Genomic DNA, 18104 nt, shown 5'->3' on the forward strand with positions numbered 1-18104 from the left:
ATATATATATATATATATATATATATATATATATATATATACGTATACGTTAGTGCATGTGTATTCATTCAGCTATTGTACGACTGTGAATATGCTGGAGCTCCAGATTTAAAGGTTTTGGTCGATTATTCGCGTCCCAGTAGTTAGGCTGGTAACTATTTTATCAACCTTGAAAGGGGGTAACGGTTAAACCGAACTGGACATAGAGTCGTAACCAGGGGAGAATGAAATATCTCAACGTATTTCGTTTCGACGCACTGATTCTTTTCCCCTGCCCACATTACACACACCCGGGCTTATTAGTGAAATTCTGGATATGCATAAGTTTTTCACGCTGGTGGTGGAGATGATGATGATGATGACGACGGGTCTTTCTGAGTGCATGCGTTGATTTAGTTTACAATTTGTACGTGTCTGTGTGTATGTGTGTGTGTGTGTGAGTATGGGCTTTTGTCATCTCTCTGTATTCATGTGTAATGTACGCATGTATATATCTATGTGTGTGCAAATATGTGAGTGTGTGTGTGTGTGTGTGTGTGTGTGTGTGTGTGTATGCAAATATACATCCACACATACGCACATATATATGTATGTGTGTACATATGTGTGTGTGTGTGTGTGTGTGTGTGTTATGTGTGTGCATGTGTGTGTGTGTGTGTGTGTGTGTGTACTTGTGTGTCTGTGCATGTGTGTGTGACCAGGTCAAAACTAGTGTCAGCATACAAAGTAATAATGAATGAATTTGACCGAAAGAAAAATTAATAAATAAATAAATCCGAATGTGTCATCAGCAGACACACACTGACAAACATACATATACACACATACACACATACATACACACACGCATAGAGACATACACGCACCCACCCACCCACACACACACACATGTGCACACACATATACTCACACACATTTACACCCCCTCACATGCAGAGAAGACAAGATTAGTGACGTAAATCTGGTCACGTGTTTTCATTTAGTAACCTATCAGGCCCTAACTGACTCTTCCATGCTTTGTCCTATCTTCCTTTCGGAGAAAATTAGTTTGCCAAACATTGCAATCTACCCCTCCCTCCTTCCCTCGCTCACCTCCTCTCTGTTTGTTCCTCTTTCTCTCTCCTTGTTCTCTCTTCTCGTCCCTCTTTGTCCTTGTCCCTCTCTCTCTCCTTATCCCTCTTTCTCTCCTTGTCTCCTCTTTCTCTTTCCTTGTCCTCCTCTCTCTGCCCTCCTTCTCGCTCCCACCCTCTCTTTCTCTATTTCTTTCCCTGTCTCTCTATTTGTCCGTTTCTCTTCCCCTCTCTCTTCTCTTTCCCATTCTCTCCCACTCTCTCTTCCACTCTCTCTTTCTCTCTTCTTGTCCCACTCTCTCTCTTTCTTTCGTTGTCCCTCTTTCTTCTCTTCCCTCTCTTCCCTTGTCCCTCTTTCTCCTTGTCACCCTCTCTCTTTGTCCCCCTCTTTCTTCTACTCTTTCTCTCTCCATATCCCTCTTTCTCTATTTCTCTCCTTCTCTCTCCCTCTGTCTCAGGAGATTTGATTAATGACTCCTATAATCAACCTCCTTTTATACATACCTGATGGGTTTTCCCAAATTGTCATGCTTAAGAAATATGCAAACTAAACTAATGAGGACGCCGCGTGTTTGAAACGTCATTTTACACATACTCGCGTCTCCCCACGTCCTTCCTATAATATACATTCGTTATGTTAGAGTAATATTTGAAGACCGGCGCGTCGTTCCTTTGTGCGTTTACGTCTCCTTTTGTGAGTGCGTACGTATGTGCGTGTATGAGCATGTATGCATTTGTGTGTATGCATACGTGTGTATGAGCATTTGTTTTATGTATGTGTGTTGTTCTTGTGCATCTGTGAAACAAATAGTAGGTCTAAAACTGAGTGTGTGGGCGTGTGCATGTATATATATATATATATATAGGTGCAAATGTATGTCGGTGTATGTTCATATATATGCATGTGTGTGATTTAATCAAATGTGTGTATATATATGTCCATATGTTTATATATATGTGTGTGTCTATATACATGTGCATTAATTAAATGTATATATATATATATATATATATATATATATATATATATATATATATATATATATATATATATACGTGTGTGTCTGTCACTATGCATGAGTATGAACATATATACACACATACGTGTGTGTGTGTGTGTATGTATATATATATATACGCATACGTGCACGTATATATGTCTGGATATGTTCGTGTGTGTATGTATGTATATCAATTATATGTGTGTGTACAGATAGATAGATAGATAGATAGATGGATAGATAGATGTGGGTATGATATATATCTATTATAGTGTGTCCCTCAGATCTGTGTGTCTCCCCTATCTCCTCTCTGTACTTCATTGTAGCCAATTCAATTGCTGTGACCGAACAAATTTCTGTTTAATCCCAGATATTTGACATAGTAGTTAGTTGTCGGTAGCTTGGTCAAGAGTCTCAGTAAAAGACAGTTAATTTCATTGTGATAAACGTGAGAAGCAAGTGAAATAAACACAATAGACGTATTTGTAGCGTTGGTCAGCAACTAACTCGGAGCGTCGAAATAATAAAGTGGTCAGAAAATGAACAAAAAGAAAACGAAAAATACAATACAATAAAAGAGGAGATACTTATGAAATATGAACAACAAAGCAAATGATGACCATAACTAACAATGCAAAGAATTAAAGAATACGAAAATACAAAAAGAAAAAAAATGTCGAGACGACAACCACATGACTACCAGTAACAGCAATAACAACAAAAGTACAAGCAGTAGTAGTAATAGTAACAACAGCAGCAAGAGAAGTAGCAACGCACAGCAATAACTATAACCAGAGAAGGAAAACCATTTGTCACTATAAAACCTATTTTGTTTGTTTTTTTCTTCTTCTTCGTTTTTTCTTCATCGGCACACTTTTACCAAAAACCATGGATCAATTTCTCCCACCACGCGTCCGCCAGCTCTTCTAGTGTCCTGACTTGGCGCCTGGTCACTCCATCAGCTATAAGAGTCGCATGGTGAACTTTTGGCTAAAGTTCTTTGATAGCTATACTTTACATTAAAATAACCTCATTGACGGCCGTAGTAGCCAGCTTTATGACATCTAAAATGTCTCTGGCAATTAGTTTTCAATAAATTTTCTTGTTTTGTGCGGGCAGTGTATTTAGAGAAACAGACAATATGCAGTAGCAGTTACTTAGTTCAGTGTGTAAGTTCTTGGTTCAAATCTCAGCTACGCAAACTTTGCTGCGAATAACTCAATGAAAAATAAAATATATCAGTGACGATTTTGACTCAAATAACACTATTAGATTTGATGTATTGTACCAAAGTTAGACATCAATATTCATAATTGTTTCAATGTTAGCGGTGGACTTAGTCGATTACATTAATCCCAGTACTTGACCCCGGGAGAATGAAAGGCAAACTCGACCTCAGCGGAATTTGAACTCGGAATATAAAGAGCCAGAAGAAATGTCACAATGGCTCATCTCTCGCCTAATGGCTTTAAATTTTGGCACAAGGCCGGCAGTTCCGGGAGAGAGGGTTAAGTCGATTACATCGATCCCAGTGGCCAACTAGCACCTATTTTAATGACCTCGAAAGTATGAAAGGCAAAGTCGACTTCGGTAGCATTTGAACTCAGAACGTAAAGATAGATGAAATGCCGCTAAGCATTTTATTCAGCATGCTAAAGGTTCTGCCAACTCGCCACCTTGTCTACCTCTCTCATAACATTAACTAATCTGTGCGTACAAGTATACCATCATTGCTACGTATGGGCTCTCTATTGGTCACCATGTCCGATTGAATATAATATTGAATTCAAATTTTGGCACAAGGCCAGAAATTTCGGGAGAGAAGGTTAAATCGATTACATCGACCCCTGTGCGCAATAGATACTTATTTTATCGACGTTGAAAGGATGAAATGAAAGGCAAAGTCGACCTCGGTGGAATTTGAAACCAGAACGTAAAGACGGACGAAATGCCGCTAAATTTTTTGCCCGACATGCTTACGATCCTACCATCTCACAGTCTTTTGATTAAATATATTAACCAATCATGTCCTAAAGTTAAAACTGAATTTGAAATTTGGTAGTTTACAAAAGAAGTAGAAAAATGAGGAAAAGGAGGAGGAGGATAGAATGATAATGATGGATAAAATTTATTTATTTTCATTATACACAAAGCCTGTCCAGTGTTCAAATCACACCAAGTTAACTTTGCCTTTCACTCATCGGGTAGATCCTTGTGACATTTCTTCCGGCTCTTTAAATTCTGATCTCAAATCCCGTAGCAGTCAGCTTTACTTTTCTTCCTTCCCGGGTCGATAAAATAAAGTACCAGACAAGTACTGGGATCGATGGTATCGATTAACCCCTTCCCTTATGACTTAATGGTTCTAATGCCAAAACCTGAAACCATTATGATGGGATGGAAGTAAATTGACAGAATCGTTAGGGCATCGGGTACTATGGCTTGGCCCGTTACCTTCTGGGTTAAAATCCCGCCGAAGTCAACTTTGCCTTTATCCTTTTGGAGTCGATAAAATAATGTACAAGTGAAGTGCTGAAGTCAATATATTAGGCGAAACTCCTAATCTTATTATGAGTGAGATAGAGAGACAGGATCTTTAATGGATCGGATATCAAGCCTTGCAATAATTAGTTATGACCCTTTACGTTCTAAATTCAAGTCCCGCCCAGGTCAACGTAGCATTTCAACCCTCCTTGGTCAATAAAATAAAGTGTCAGCCAAATGTCTGGGTTATTTTAATCGAATATCCCGTCCCACCAAATTCGTGATCCTGAGTTTATATTAGAAATCAATATTATTACGAGGGCAAGAAGATGGCGAGTTGGGATAAGTATGAGCGCGTCGGACAAAATGTTAAGCAGCATTTCTTTTTCGACTTTACGTTCTGAATTAAAATTCTACCAAGGACGACATTGCCTTTCCTCCTATCTGGATTGATGAAATAATTACCTGTCATGCACTGGAGTCGATGAAATTGAACACCTCCTTCCTCTATAATTTTAAAATTTGTGCTTATAGTAGAAAGAATTATTAGGGGGTGGGGGGAACTCGCATACATCAACCCCAGTGCTCAACAGGTACTTATTTTATCGACCCCGAAAGGATGAAAGGCAAAGTCGACCCCAGCGACACTTGAACGTAGAACGGTAAAGACGGACGAAATGCCGCTAAGCATTTTGCCAGCTCGTCACCTTCGCCTTAATAATATTGTTCAGCTACGAGGCATCAGTAGCAAAAAGGAATATAAAAGACAAAATAAAACAAATACCAAAGAAGACGAAGTCTCTCAACCGAAAAGTAAGAAAACGACGAGTAGCTAGGAAAACGGGGGAAATGTATAAAACGGGAAAAGCTAAGACGGTAACGAAAAGAAAATTAAACGACACAGATGTGTGAATACATAGAATGTCTTTCGGTTGTATGACAAGAGTTAAGACAAGATTATGGAAGTAACGCAATTAGGAAAGAATGTAGTCTTTTCGGACTTTGAAAAATAGGTGTGTGTGTGTGTGTGTGTGTTATGTAAGTGTCAGAAATTTAGTATTGGACACAGTTTTGAAGAAGGTCATAGAGTAGGTTACTTTTCGGGAACTTATTAGCTCCAGACATTGTGTTCCTCACAAGAACTGCAATACTCACAATACTTACTATAAAAAAAGTCACCAATTTTTCAGTGATTCATGAGTAGAATTAGTGTGGTACAATATCACATGGCTGTACCTCCAAAGTAAATAAGTAAATTAGTACAATGTAATTTAGAAAAAAGAAAAAAGAATAAGAGTAAATTTTATTTGGGCTTCCATTTGAGCGATGGAGTTAGCATTTTATGAAGTTTTAATTGGGTCATCTTCTTGTTGACCTGAATGTAATAATTCTGACCGAATCAGCATTCTCTGACCAAATGGAAGTTATTAGCATTTTTTAAAAAGCAATTTATTCAAAACATAGTGAATTGATATAATTATATTTATTTATCTATTTATTTGGAGTATTAATATACACGGGAACAGTCGAATGTTGCTGCTAGTTTATCATGTATATTATGTACATCTGTATATGTGTGTGTGTGTGTGTGTGTGCGTATATACACACCTACATACATATATATATATATAAACATTATCGATATTGTGTGTGTGTGTGTGTGTGTGTGTGTGTGTGTGTGTGTGTGTGTGTGTGTGTGTGTGTACATATATGTCCCATCGGTATTGAAAAAAATAAGGAACAGTCAAATAGTTGGTTCGATTTTATTAGTTGCGTAAAGAAAACAGAAACCGTTTGTTTCAGTAATAAAATGTAGTGATACGAAAGAAATGGGTTTTTACCATTTCTTTCGCATCATCATCTTTATGTTCTGAATTCAATATCAACCAGATTTCGATTTCGCCTTTTGTAAATCGAATTTTCTTCCAATCGTATTCAATAAACTGAATTATTTCACTTCAGCTACATATTTGTACGTTATCTCACTATAGCGAATCTATGAATATTTTTGTTTAATTTTGGCACAAGGATGGCAATTTTGATGGGTGGAGGATCGATCCCAGTACTTGATTGATACTTACTTTATCGACTCTAAAAGAATGAAAGTTAGAGTTGACCACGATGAACTCAGAATATTAAGAGCCAGGAGAAATTCTGCTAACTAGATTGTCGGGGGCGACAACGTTTTTCGAAAGCTGTAAATATTCTTTCTACTCGTAGACACCAAGCCTGAAATTTTAGGAGAAGGCGCTAGTCGATTACATAGACCTCAGCACTGGGTTGGTATTTATTTTATCGACCTGGAATGTAGGAAAGTAATGTCGACTTCGGAAGCATTTGAACTGGGAACGTAAAGAGCCTGGAAGAAATACCTCTAAACCTTGTTTGGCGCGATAACGACTCTGCCAGCTCGCCTCTTGAACGAAGCTATAAACATTCCATTTAATTTTGGCACTGGCCAGCAATTTTGAGGGGAGGGGCAAGTTGATTATATCGACCCCAATGCTCAGTTAATATTTACTCTCTCAACCCCGAAAGTATGAAACTCGACCTCGTTGGCGTTTGAACTCAGAATGTAAAGAGTGATACAATAATATTAGTTTCAAATTTTGGCACAAGACCAGCAATTTTGAGTGAGGAAGTTAGTTGATTACATGGACTCTAGTGCTCAACTAGTATTTATTTTATAGAATGAAATGAAATCAAAATCGACCTCGGCGGAATTTGAACTCAGAAAGTAAATATGGACGAAATATCGCTAAGCATTTTGCCTACAGTGCTAACGATTCTGCCAGCTCGCCGCACTACTGTGAGGCTATAAATATTATGAAGCTATACAGCGGCGGATTAAATTCTTAACTATTTACATTCAGTTCAAATCTCACTTGACTCAGCTTTGCTTTACACCTCGTCGGGATAATAAAACACATTGTCAGAGATATAGGAACGCCAGTACCAAAATTTATTGATATCATTTCTCGTAATATAATGCTACTAGTTGCAGTAATATACTAGCATCAATACCAGTAATATACTGGTTGTGATACCATTAATATACCGCTGTCAGTATCAGTGGCGGCTCGTAAATAAAATTAGTGGGGGTGCTGCTTCAGAAAAAAAATTAGCCGTTATTTTAATATTGTGTAAAAAGAAACAAACATATAAAAAGAATATTTATTCATAAACTTGCTCGGTTCGCGTTTTACCCACTGCCAGGTAGTGGGTTTAATTCGTTCACTGAACACCGCCGCGAATTCCCCCTTGTTTTTCAAAAATCCCTCCTAAATCACAAAATAAAGGGAGAAAATCTCCCTTATTTTTCAAATCCTACAGGTAACACTGTAGCTGGAAACAAGATAATAATCTAATTCTACACTTTATCATATTCAAGAATATAAGCACGTTTTTTAAACACAACATACGCGGAGTCAAAAAGAAACACTACCTTTCACCAGTACACCAGGGTCGGCACTGCGTGAACCACAGTGCTCTCTCTCCCTAGCGTGCAGCTCCCTATCTAGGACATGTGAACATGCGCACAACAGCCAAACACCGCGTCGCTAGAACTGTGAAGCGCACAGCTCTATACAAGGATTTTTGTATTTTTTTTTTTTTCATAAAGTAGGGGATGACTACTGACATTAAACTTAAGGAGTATATAATGTACAACTATAAAGAAAGAATTAAAGCAAAAAGGACTCGTTATATTGAATGTTATCGATAATATCGGGTGGGAATGGGGGGTGCTGCAGTTCCGCAGTGCCTATACATGAGCTGCCACTGATCAGTATCAACAATATAGTTAAATATATAGTAATATGGCGGTGCCGCAACCACTCTATTACTACCATTTAGTTCCTGTAATATAGTTGTAATATGCTGGCAACGATTCGATTGTTTATATATACAAACTCTACCATACAAATATTGACCTTAACCCGAGCTAAAATCACTAGCTTGACAAGGCTACTCGTGGTTCTTTGAACTATTAGAAATAGTAGTCAAATCTTCAAATCAAACTATACCAGCTTAAAAAAGGTGGAGAGGACATATTTGGTTTTATAGTCCTAAACACACTGCATCTGAAAATAAGGTGCACTTATCACAGCTGGAATGCTTTTAATTGTAGCAGTCTAAGGTTAAAGATCATCATCATCATCACCGACAACAACAACTACTAATTGGATGGATGAGTTAATAAAATACAGAAGTTTTGCCCCAGATCAGTACATGTCAAAAAGCCGTAATAATTAAAAGCATTCCGCGCGTGACCATCTCACCTTTTTCTAGCATATAAGGAAGGCAGGAGAATATTATCCAATATCATCAATATTATCCTTTTTGAGACACCGGATTAAACGATTTGCTTGTTGTAGCAGGTCAGGAGACCATGTCGGGATTTCCTCACTCATTGGCTCGACTGATTTGGTGTGTTACCTCACGTTTCTGCGTTCGAATTTCCCCTGAGTAAACATCACCTTTTTCATTCCTCCATGGGCTGATAAATACCAATGATATATTTGGGAAGGGGATTAAATTAAACATTTCTAAGTCTCTAGCATTGTTGAGCTATTGATCAGTAGAGATTCAACAAAATGTTCTAACCATGTCTATGACAACTTATATTACGAAAACGTTATAAAATATGTCCTTCCTTTCTTAAGTCAAGAGGGTATGACTGGAAAGAGATTTGGCTGGTATTTCTTGTAGTTCGAGTGACCATGTAAAGATTCCTTCATTAAACGTTCGTTTTCTTGCATAATTCAGTCCTACGCGACGACAAAAGAAATCTTCGTTTATTATCCATAATCTTCATTCCTTCCTTTCTTACCACACACACACACACACTCATACACATACGCGCGCGCGCGCACGCACACACACACACACACACATTACCCAACCCACCCGAAGAGTGAAAAGGCAGAATTAATAATGGTTTAGAGAGCGGGAAACATCGTCAGAGTATGACGCAATTACAAATTAATAATTCACATTTAATAAACAAAAGGAAGCTGAAATTGTCAAATAACAAGAAACGATAGAGATTTAATGGTGTCCACTATGTTAAGTGGAGCAGATAATATTACAACACATGTAATTAGCTTGTCAGGGCAGATCGTATTAATCACCTACATAATTATTCAGCTTTTAAATAGCTATTGAAATTAAACTAAAATTTATAACTACTAAATCATTGCCCAGTTATTCTATCTTGTTGGTTTTTGTTAGTATCTTTGATTACATTTCATTGGCGTGCGACTTTCTATGAGAGAATGTTGTCGCTGCATATTATTAATTATTTACATTGAATCTCTTTCGAGATCGTTCTCTCTCATATTAAGTGCCATTAGTTAACTAAATTAGTAAATTATCTGACGACATGCGCCGCTAATACGAGATTTATTGGCGTTAGTCTCGCTTTGCAAATAGTATCAGATATTTATTTGTCGTTAGTAACCGTGCACAGGTCTTGTGAATCATACACGAGCTTGCGTGCATGCATGTTCTTGTGTGTGTGTGTGTGTGTGTGTGTGTGTATACATATATGTGTGTATGTGTGCGCACGACAGATTCGTGTGTGCGTGCGTGCGTTTCTGTGTATGTGTGTGTCTGTCTCTGTGTATCAGTAAGTTTGTGAGAGTGTGTATGCATGTGTATGTATGCATGCATGTGTATGTATGCATGCATGTGTTTGTGTGTATGTATGTGTGTGTGTCAGTAACTCTGTGAGAGAATGTGTTGATGTATGTGTGTGTGCTATGTGATCTTTCTGTATTTGTGTGTGAATGTGTGTAATTATGTATGTATGTACGTGTGTATGTATGTACGTATGTATGTATGTATGTACATATGTATGTATGTACGTGCGTATGTATGTACATATGTATGTATGTACGTATGTATGTACGTACGTATGTATGTATGTATTATGTATGTATGTGTGTGTGAGTGTGTATGTCTGAAAGTGTGTGTGAGTGTAGGTTGTACGTGTTTGTGTATACATATATATTTATCTTAGTATATGTTTGCATATATGCGTATTTCTCTATATATAAGTACGCATATGTGCGTGAGTGTATGACTGTATATGCGCGACATGTAAGGCGAAATTGATTCCACTACTAGTCGAATATGATTGTAGAGATGGTCTACGATGGCGACAATCTTTTATAATTCAGTTAACGAGGAAGGGGAGTATCCTTGACCCCTTATAGGGGCTTCCATTACTAGTAGGAGGAAGGGAGGAAACTATCCTCAAAACACAGACCTAGTCTGAAAACTTGTCACAGAGTGAACTCCACTAAAGGCACTCAAAACCTGGTGGTGATATTAAACAGATGAAAAAGGCGGCAAGCTGGCAGAATCGTTAGCACACCGGGAACTTAGACCGATGTAATCGACTTACTCCTCTCCCAAAATTGCTGGCCTTGTGCCGAAATTTGAAACTAATATTAAATAGATGAAGTTTACAACAGAACTAAGCCACAATAGGATTTGAACCCTGAATGCAGTCAGGTGGATCTAAGACTACAAGGAATCCCGTCCGACGTTTTAAACCTTTCCGCGAGTACCCCATCTTAGAATGGTCCTTTATTTATCGACTCCGAAACGAATGAAAGCAAAGTTGAAGTCCGTGAGGTTTGAACTCAAGATGCTGTTCATTTCGTCCGATGTTTTAACGAACCTACCAGTTCACTATCATTAGTCCTAAGAGAGTTAGGTAGGTTCCAATTAACATGAGGCGGGAATGATCCAAGATTTCAGACTTTTTGTCTTTCATTTGAATGTGAAAAGAGAAAAGAAAGTAGAGTTGTTGCTTGGATTATTGCTAAGTAAAAGTTTACAGTTACCTCTGTTTTAATCTAGGGTCCTCCCCGTTAAAGACTTTAGAAGTGTTAGCAATTCTCAAGTTCTGAGATGGTGAACCTATGACATGTGTATCAGCAGTGATATACTGCATGTTTGAGGATAACACAATGGAATTTGATAAAATAAAATGTCTTCCCGCAATATCATTTCACAAAATGCTTAGTTTGTCAATTAGCATTTACCTAAAACTAAAATACAGATTGTATACATGAAATGACACTCCAGTAACCGATTATTAAAGAAATTGAAATTGCGACAAGCAGGGTTTAAAAAAAGTCGCTTATACTATCTGAGACTATAATAACTTTCATCATGTCTGTGTGATAATTTGATCTACTAGAAATATCAGTCATATTTCCCTATCATCATATCTAACAGTCTTAAAAGAAAGAAAACGACATATTAGATAATGTATTCCTAGATATCTCTCAAAAGACAGAATGGTTACAACTAGAAAGTCTTTGATAATAGGTCTAGATATATATATGTATGTATGTATGTATGTATGTAAATATATATATATATATATATATATATATATATATATATATATATATATGTATATATATATATACGTAAATACATACAGACATATATATGTATATGCAGTACACGTTATGCAGAACACTGCTCGAGAAACAAGGATAAAATATCAAGTGACCTTTTCCAGATATTCATTTGAGGTTTATCTAGGGCTGAGCAACAAGAGTAACCAATTTAAGTTATATTCCATTAAATTAATATAAAAGTAAAAAAATCATTGACGAGTTCTAAGAGAATTATAACACTCCAGTTTCTGTTACTTGTAAAGTGAAAGAAAGGTGAACTCCTGGGGTACTTAGTTACAACTGTCGATAACTCGAAATTATGTTAACAAACAAGTTTAAAATGAATACGTTTCCTGTTTATTGCATCTAGGAAGCATTATTTTAATTAATTAACTGTGCGTTGAACCACCTCATATCCTAACTGTGATAGGGAGAGTCCTCAACAGTCAATTTCCCCATTGTTACATGTGCCATCTAATCGGAATCGTCCTCCATTAACTTCTCACCATACAGATCACACAGAAAGTCCTGTCGTCCATCGACATAGTCAGTGTGTGCCTGTCATTACAGATCATGCATTGCACCCATTCTTCACTTGGAAAGGAGTTGGAATACCAATCTGAGCATACATGGCATTTCCAATCGGTGACTTGCTTGCTGCGAGGCTGCTTTCCTTTGCCTTTGCCTGTTTTAGTTGACTTTCCCTTCCCTTTGTTGTATTTTCTGTACCAGTTACCATCTTTGGTTTAGATTTCAGTCCGTTTATTTCATCCATCATGCGCTATTTTACGGGGGTTAAGGTTAGAATGGCTGTTTGGCACCTCTTGCGACTTCCACGACCTCGACCTGTCTTCCTGGGGGAAGCCTTCCTTAATGGGCGCAACATCTTTGGGCTTGTAACAACACCAGCAGGAAAACTTGGGCCTGGTGTAGGCTGGTCTGTCGGACCGTCTTGCCGTTCATTGACCTGGTCGCCTGGTTGAACGTCTGATTGGTCGTCTGGCTGCAAGTTAGGCTGGTTATCTGGCTGCATGCCAGACTGCACGTCAGGATGGTCGTCTGGCTGCTCATCAGACTGGTGTAAGGTATATCGGTAACTTCATATCTAATGAGCCTGAAACCTACGTCGAAAGTTTTGGCAATATCCCGAAATGATTTCTTTTCATCCACAACTTTTCTGACGGCTCTTTCCATGACATCAGGAGGGGTATCCCCCCGTGTAGTCTTCCTTTTGTGATTTCTAGGCATGGCGTGTTAAACTGAAATAGAAGGAGTAAGTTGTTACATGCCTGGGGTAAGTTGATATACTGTAACAATTAGCCCCGACATGGATTTCTGGGGATTACCTCGTACACAGCACTAGTAAGGCATGGCATCCAAGATACACCTTTATGTATCGAAGGCGACTTCCAACACTTCCTAATGAGCCACAAACTACTTCAGTAACACCACTTGTACTTTAGTAGTTAAGGAAATAACTTTGTGGCAAAATTTTACTTTTGGAGTAAAAAATCGTTTTTTGATCCATATCGTTCCTGGTGACAACCCGCCAATGCAATACACATGTGCAGTCATGATGCTATAGAGTTCGCCTTCACGAGGTAGAGACCCGAGTGCCACCTATTACTTGAAGTTGGAAACAATGGGCTTGTAATAACTTATCCGTGTAACAACTAGACCCGGTCTCCCCTACTGGGGTCGATATCATTGACTTACCCCTGTCCCGAAATTGCTGGCCTTGTACCAAAATTTGAAAGTCATATGAATATCCTTGCTAATCGTTTGCTTCAAAGGCTTTCTGAGAAGAAATCTAAATGAGACTGTAAGTATATTTTTTACATTCGAAAGACTATTTCAAGGAGATTCTTCACTTCACTTATATATTCAGGGGGCTTATATTTACTCGAAAGCTTTCGCACAACCATTTAGAAGCTTGACCCAAGTTTTTCATTGAGATCTTGTTCAAATTTAGTTTCTTTTAAAACTTCCTCAATTTGCAGCCCTCACAAATTTGCTGTACTCACATTTGGGAATTCTTTTTAGATAGATTGTGAGAACCGCGTTAAGTGACTTTATCCATCATTTTTACAAACGTTTTCAAGAAACGAAGCCTTATATATAGAAATGATAAACATATCTTTACGTGATTAACTAAAGAAACTAACTGGACTCTATTCATTCGTGGGACATATGCAGGCCTTAGTGACCAGTCATCTTTAATAAACTTTACTATCTGTATTAGTACAAGTGTCCCATGGGTATACAAACAATAGTATTTTGTGAAACCTGCTTGCATACCCATGTTATCATGTATCTCCGTTATGTGAACAGAGTGGGCAATGATTATGCATGGTTTGACATACGCGTTCTGCAGTAGAATTGATTTCAACTTCCTTTGTGAGGAATCGATAAAGAGGCTCCAGTCAGATGCTATATGTGTCTGAAGCAAGTTTGTGCAGAATTCATTTATGTCACACCAATAGAAGAGTGGCTTAGCTGCATGTGTTGCCAAATTAAAATTCCGTTTCTGATAGCAAATAATTTGCAATTCTTTGGGAAAATAAATTGCCTTCCTTCAGTTTTGATACCTGTCTAGAGAGAATGTATTCTCTCTAGACAACTCTCTAGCCAGACTAGCCAAATATCCCCGAGTGGTTAGCCATGGGTCCATATTTTCTTCAGGCATGTATTCAAGAACTATTGAAGGTAGAGTACCTCCACCAATTGTACATTCAACATTGTCCGTTTCATCACCAATAGAAACTAATCCATCATTTGGGAGAAAAGGAATTGGCATTGTTTCATCATGTTAGAGGTCTGCTTGCTGAATATGTTTGGTTAGTTAATCTTGCCCTTTTTCGTTGAGGATAACCCAATTATGTTAACACTGCTCAAATAGCAAGGTATATAATGTTTTGTTTTTGTTTTTTTGTTCTGGGGATAGTAAATGGTATTGATCGATTCGATTCTTCGAGTTGAACCAATTATGTAGTCCTCTAGAGCACGTGGAGCAGATTCGATGTGGTGTCACCGTTGTTTACATTGACATATGACAACCGGAGTTGGTATATTTTTATGAGATTCATTGTGATAGTTTATCGTTGTCACAGCTGCAAATATACCACAACCAAAGAAAAGGTCAGGATGATTTTTACATCTACAAGACAATAATCTGAAAAATACAAAATATTTCAAATATATTTATGAAAAAAAAAAAAAAAGATATTATCTCAAAAACCAAACGTGCAAATGAAAACACAAATCGAAAACAAGATTTGAAGTCTGCACCAAAATTGTCTTTCGGGTCAGGCTATGATCCAAAAAATCATCTCCAAAAAATGCTTTAGAGACGAATGTTATTGTGAATGTGATTCGCAGCATAGTGTTTAGGGCTAACGAGCTAATTGATGCTGCAGCTATTTATCTGAATAGGTTTGCCCAAGATTATTCTTTTATTCTTTTACTTGTTTCAGTCATTTGAAACCCTTGAAGTGTTATTAGTCGAATAAATCGACACCAGGACTTATTTTTTTAAGCCTAGTAATTATTCTACCGGCCTCTTTTGCCGAACCGCTAGTTTACGTGGACGTAAACACACCAGCACCGGTTGCCAAGCGGTGATGAGCGGATGACAAACACAGAAACGAAAACACACACACACACACACACACACACACACACACATACACACATATATATATGGTTTCTTTCAGCTTCCGTCTATCACATCCACTCACAAGGCTTGGGTCGGCCCCAAGCTATAGTAGAAGACACTTACCCAAAATTGTTTGTTCTACTTCAATTCTTCGAAGCCCCTTTTCTCTATATGATTAACGTAGAGTTGTCTTAGTTTTATACCTGAGTCTAGAGATAAATGCAAGGTTGTGAATGTGATATCATCTGCGTATGAGTCTGTGCATAGGTTTGAGTCAGACTGATCAGACCCAAGATCAAAAATGTTCCTATCATGAACATTCCCACTTTTTCTCAGCCATGTTTATGCTAAACTACATTATCCAATGCAATCTCCCAGAATCCTCTGATTCCACTAGTTTCAAAATGCTTTAAGTTAACGTTTGTAATTTGGTAAAGCTTGAGACTGTTAAGTTTTTAGAGCTCATTGTTGTTTGTTGGGAGTATAATGGATGTGGGGAGCCAAAACCATAGTCGAGGCAGAAGAAGCGTGTTTATTTCCATACCTTACTTGTCTAGTATCATTTTATATTTCTCTTTTATAGTGATATCATTTCTATCAGATTGGCTATTTCTTTGGTGAAATGGGTATAATATTTTGATATATTGTTCTGTTGGTCCATTTTGTTTCTTTTTATAAGTCTATTATTATTTTGTTGAATAATACGTAGTATATTGTAGTACTCATTTTGATGATTACTGTGCGATTGCTGAAGTTTGGAATCTATGGTTCTGCTTCCTGGTGGAACTGATTCTACAAGACATCCTGAAGCTAAACAATGTTAATGATGAAAGGAGTGGTGGTGGTGGAGGAGGAGGAGGAGGAGAAGGAGGAGGAAGAAGAAGAAGAAGAAGAAGAAGAAGAAGAAGAAGAAGATAGAAGGAAGAGGAAGATAGGAGGCAGACGAGGAGTTGAAGGAAGATAAAGAGAAAGTTGAAAAGGAGGTGAATAAAAAGAGGAGGAGAAGAATGATGTTGATGATGATGAGGAGGAGAAGGTGGAGGAGGATGACGATGACGTCGTCGTCGGCGGTAGCGATGATGGCGATGACGACGCCGATGATGTTGAAAGCAGATCTAGTAATGCTGGTGATCGCAGTGCTGTAATTTAGTAGTTTTGATGCTGGTGGTGGTGGTTGTAGTAGTAGTAGTAGTAGTAGTAGTAGTGAAAGCGAGAATACCACTAACAAGGACGATGACAGAAAAGCGTCGATAGAGAAGGATGAGGAGTAAAAATGTGATGAGTGGAGATGTATCCGTGAATGGACATTGGAGAAGGATTACATTCATGCTTTGTTAAAGACATTGAAAATATTCCCCCCTCCCCCCGTCACAACTTCCACCACCCAACCCTTTCTCCCGACACCACTGTCATTACTACCACTGACACTGCTAGCACTGCTACCACTGCAACCACTACCTCCATCACTACCATAATCATCACCAGCATACCGCTTCCGCATACTACAATCACTACATCCACTATCATCATCACCACCACCACCACTACCACTACTACTACCACCACCACCATCACCACCATCACCATCACCACCACCACTGCTACCATCTCTACTGCCACCAACATCACTACCACCGCCATTACCACCACAACTACCACCACCATTTCCACCACCACTACCACCACCACAACCACCACCATCTCCACTATCACAGCCACTACCACCACCACAACCACCACTACCACCAACACCATCACCCCTACTATTACCACTACCAACACCCTACCCCATCTACCACCACCATCACCGCCACCACCATCACCACCACCACCACCGCCACCACCATCACCACCACCACTATGATCAGTGACAACTGAATGTGCACAATCACCAATAATTGAACAATTCGTCAGCCAATGATTATATTGTTTACTTATCGGGGAGGTCACGTGCTGTGTGTCGTCACAACTTCAATACAATACATACACGCACGCGCACAACACCCACGTAAACACGTACACACACACACACACACACACACACACACACATTGGTCTTCATTGTGTTCTTTAACCACTTTGGCTATTCATCTTATACTTGACTTACTGTCGTTGTTGTTATTGTTGCTGTCTCTATCGTCGTTGTTGGTGTTGTTGTCATTGATGTTGATGATTCGGTCGTGAGTCTTGGCTGTGTGTGTGTGCGTGCGCGCGTTGTATATTCATGATGCTATTGTCATCGGTATTGCTCTTGGTGTAGGCAATTTCGTGTACGTATCAACTTATCTTTATCTTTTATCTTTTACTTGTTTCTGTCATTTGAGTGCGACGATACTGGAGTACCACCTTTAGTAAACCCAGTACTTATTCTATCGGTCTCTTTTGACGAACTGCTACGTTACGGCGACGTAAACACACCAACATCGGTTGTCAAGAGATGGTGGGGTACAAACACAGACACACAAATATATAT

Source organism: Octopus bimaculoides, chromosome 3, assembly GCF_001194135.2.
Source record: "Octopus bimaculoides isolate UCB-OBI-ISO-001 chromosome 3, ASM119413v2, whole genome shotgun sequence".
In the NCBI taxonomy this organism is placed as follows: domain Eukaryota; kingdom Metazoa; phylum Mollusca; class Cephalopoda; order Octopoda; family Octopodidae; genus Octopus; species Octopus bimaculoides.